Source organism: Salmo salar, chromosome ssa01 (genome assembly GCF_905237065.1).
Source record: "Salmo salar chromosome ssa01, Ssal_v3.1, whole genome shotgun sequence".
Classification (NCBI taxonomy): domain Eukaryota; kingdom Metazoa; phylum Chordata; class Actinopteri; order Salmoniformes; family Salmonidae; genus Salmo; species Salmo salar.
In genome coordinates this window covers 67,484,671-67,488,999 of record NC_059442.1, presented here as the reverse complement: position 1 = coordinate 67,488,999, position 4,329 = coordinate 67,484,671, and the positions used below count along the sequence as shown (strand labels likewise).

The 4,329-nt window shown below is 40.9% G+C and overlaps 1 long non-coding RNA gene across 1 annotated transcript; it reads right to left on the bottom strand.

Moving 5' to 3' along the window:
- Positions 1-328: 328 nt before the first annotated feature.
- On the bottom strand, positions 329-1,447 carry LOC106608760 (uncharacterized). Its single transcript, XR_001329574.2, has 3 exons — positions 1,316-1,447; positions 967-1,049; positions 329-674 (listed from the first exon to the last, which is right to left on the bottom strand). It is a non-coding gene; the product is annotated as an uncharacterized lncRNA (long non-coding RNA).
- Between the last annotated feature and the right edge of the window lie 2,882 nt (positions 1,448-4,329).

Genomic DNA, 4,329 nt, shown 5'->3' with positions numbered 1-4,329 from the left:
GGCGCATGTGACAAATACAATTTGATTTGATTTAAAGAATTCATTTAAGTGGAATTATCCTAAACGTTTATAGTAAGTTTGGAATATTGCAGCCAATGTTAATTGATGTACCCCAAAATAATTGATATTATGAAAGTTCCCAACAGGGTTGTCCATAATCAAAAGAAAGTTGTGTAGTGAAAGTTTTCAAAAACATTACAACCAACCACAATCAATTAGACACAGAAATACATAATGCAGCTTTAATATTTAAATAAATGTATGAGTTCTTAGTGGGTAAACTGAGCATTATGCAAAGTAGTTAAGTCATGTATGTCAAGGGACTGTTACAATATGTGCAATGTTAACATAAATAAATCTTAAAGTAAATATGGACATTTCATTTACATGTGTTATGGCAATAAAAGACACTGTAGTTGGTACATAGGTCGTGGAGCAGCAAGTTTGAGGGTAGTGGAGAAGCACAAGTGGGACTTTGAGTGAAGTAACTGAGGACAGAAAAGGATATCAGGGTGCCCAGGAACTTGAAGCTGCTGATCATCTCCATGTCAATGTACAGTAGATGGAAGAATGGTCAAGTTGCACCATCTACTTTGTTTTGTCCTATCCTCATTATGTCAGGTCCCACAGCTCCTTCATGTACTCATGTGTATCATGGTAGTGTCGGGTCCATTCTGGGGATACACATTCATATAATGTAAAAAATCTAATTCGTTATTACAGGATTTACACCCAGAGCCTGCTAACCAGTTTGTGGGTCAGGATGGCGTTGAAAGCAGAGCTATAAAAGAAAATGCACTCTGACATATGTAAAAATGTATAATTTACATTTGTTGGGACAATAGGCAAACTGGAGTTGTACGTGTAGCACAATCTATTGTTCCAGTTTTTTTATTAAATCGATATTGACTGGGCTGCAGTGGAGATGGTAAGAAGCTTTGATATCATGGGGACCTAACTTCTTACGTCCATTCCTGGTACACCCACAGACACTGCAGTCAAATGCCAACCAGCGGCTCTCCGTCCTAGGGTGGCTGAAGACGTTTGGCCTGACATCAAACATTAAGAGTGTCAGATTGAAATGTCAGGAAAAAATGTAAACAGAAACATAAGAGCAGATTACTTTTTTGTCATCTTTACTGGCACAGTTTTAAAATGTCTAATTGTAGTCACTTTGAATTGATTCATTGACTCCAAGAACCATAGATTGGTTGTAGTTCATAACATTAACACAACTGACAAATGTTGCTTGACTGTAAATTGGGATACATGTTTTAACAACATTGGATATTTGATTGGGCTTAATGTTGCATACCTTGTCGTGTTGTGCATGCATGCCAACCAGGTGAGAATCACCAAAATGAATTGATACTTGATGAATCAGGTCTTCTCTGGTGCTTTATCAGCCTCCCCTTGCCCACTCCAAGCTCCTCTTCATGGTTCCCTTCTGCAAGACACAATTGTGTGAAAATAAAGCGGAAGGAATGGGAACCCTATTCCTTTGAAGCAGTACTGGGTATATGCCTGAAGTTATTTTACCCTAATAAGCTTTGATGGAATATATTCAAAAAGTGAACGTGCACATTAAAGTCTACTCTGTTCGAAAGCTGACATGTAACGTTAGATGTTAGCAAAGGTTTTACAAGGTTGTCAGTAGCCAAATTTGCTTTATGCGAGCTTTTCTGTGTCTTCCTGCTAATCGCGAGCTAGCGCGGCTAACGCTAGCATTTAAATGAAAGCCAGTCAGGCTGAAGAAGTTGCCTACCTTAAGTTGTTTTGCTAAAATACAAGGTTTTGGGCTAAAACCATAACTCAAAAACATGTCCTGCTTCAGTATTAGCCGATAAATCCCATTTAGGTAAATTGTCTTCCTTAAGTCGATGATAAAACAAAATTAAGACAATAGTCCAAAAATCGAGAACTACCAGGATTTTGAGCACCGCCGTTGTCTAACCTATATATGCCTGGCCCTGCATGCAAGCAACAATCTTGCTAGTTAATTTACCTTGATAGTATTAACACAGTCCAATGTGTTTCCGTGGCTGTTATAGTTTACATGTTTTTTCAGCTGGGCTTTTAATAAAACACAAGACGGTTCCATTCACTGCGGCTAGCAGTATGACCGGGCAAAGTTTGAGGCTAACTATATGATATAATATGGCCGGGGTTCGAGGCTACCGACATTAGCTAAATTAGCTAGCAAAATATCTGACTTAGCTTATGCTAAGCACTGCTGATCCTGGTGCTAGATTATTGTTAGCTGAATGTTATAGCCAGTGATGAGAAACAGATCCTTCCACTGTAAACTAGCTGATAAACTTTACGATACCGTAACAACACATTTCAACGACAAAACCGTTACCTTGCAAAGGTTCAAACTCTGCTTGCAGTGGAAAAGGAAGTTCCTTCAAACTGTGAAATCTGGTTGAAAGGAGAAGCTAGGGAAATTGGCTAGTAAAATTTGCATATTAAGGAATTCGTTAAGTTAGCGTGTGTAGGTGTATATTTAGCAGCTGTAGGCGTTAACTTGACGTGTGCAGGACCGCTTGCAGCCGTAGCACATGTTGAACCGCCTGCAAGCACATTTGCACGTGCTTATTTGACGCATGTAGGCGTTAATTTAGCGTGTGAAGATGTTAATTTAGCGCGTACATGCGTTCATTTAGCACCTGCACCTGTACTTTACACACGTACAGTGGGGGAAAAAAGTATCTGATCCCCTGCTGATTTTGTAAGTTTGCCCACTGACAAAGAAAGGATCAGTCTATAATTTTAATGTTAGGTTTATTTGAACAGTGAGAGACAGAATAACAACAAAAATATCCAGAAAAATGCATGTCAGAAATGTTATAAATTGATTTGCATTTTAATGAGGGAAATAAGTATTTGACCCCCTCTCAATCAGAAAGATGTCTGGCTCCCAGGTGTCTTTTATACAGGTAACGAGCTGAGATTAGGAGCACACTCTTAAAGGGAGTGCTCCTAGTCTCAGCTTGTTACCTGTAAAAAAGACACCTGTCCACAGAAGCAATCAATCAATCAGATTCCAAACTCTCCACCATGGCCAAGACCAAAGAGCTCTCCAAGGATGTCAGGGACAAGATTGTAGACCTACACAAGGCTGAAATGGTCTACAAGACCATCGCCAAGCAGCTTGGTGAAAAGGTGACAACATTTGGTGCGATTATTTGCAAATGGAAGAAACACAAAAGAACTGTCAATATCCCTCGGCCTGGGGCTCCATGCATGACCTCACCTCTTGGAGTTGCAAGGATCATGAGAACAGTGAGGAATCAGCCCAGAACTACACATGAGGATCTTGTCAATGATCTCAAGGCAGCTGGGACCATAGTCACCAAGAATACAATTGGGAACACACTACGCTGTGAAGGACTGAAATCCTGCAGCGCCCGCAAGGTCCCCCTGCTCAAGAATACATATACATGCCTTGTGAAGTTTGCCAATGAAAATCTGAATGACTGAGAGGACAACTGGTGAAAGTGTTGTGGTCAGATGAGACCAAAATGGGGGCTCTTTGGCATCAACTCAACTCGCCGTGTTTGGAGGAGGAGGAATGCTGCCTATGACCCCAAGAACACCATCTCCACCGTCAAACATGGAGGTGGAAACATTATGCTTTGGGGGTGTTTTTCTGCTAAGGGGACAGGACAACCACCGCATCAAAGGGGCGATGGACGGGGCCATGTACCATCTTGGGTGAGAACCTCATTCCCTCAGCCAGGGCATTGAAAATGGGTCGTGGATGGGTATTCCAGCATGACAATGACCCAAAACACATGGCCAAGGCAACAAAGGAGTGGCTCAAGAAGAAGCACATTAAGGTCCTGGAGTGGCCTAGCCAGTCTCCAGACCTTAATCCCATATAAAATCTGTGGAGGGAGCTGAAGGTTCGAGTTGCCAAATGTCAGCCTCAAAACCTTAATGACTTGGAGAAGATCTGCAAAGAGGAGTGGGACAAAATCCCTTCTGAGATGTGTGCAAACCTGGTGGCCAACTACAAGAAACGTCTGACCTCTGTGATTGCCAACAAGGGTTTTGCCACCAAGTACTAAGTCACGTTTTGCAGAGCGGTCAAATACTTTTTTCCCTCATTAAAATGCAAATCATTTGATAATATTTTTGACATGCGGTTTTCTGGATTTTTTTGTTGTTATTCTGTCTCTCACTGTTCAAATAAACCTACTATTAAAATTATAGACTGATCATTTATTTGTAAGTGGGCAAACGTACAAAATCAGCAAGGGATCAATTTCTTTTTTCCCCCACTGTTGCATTAAAAAGATAGCGTTTTGACCACGTGCTTTAAGA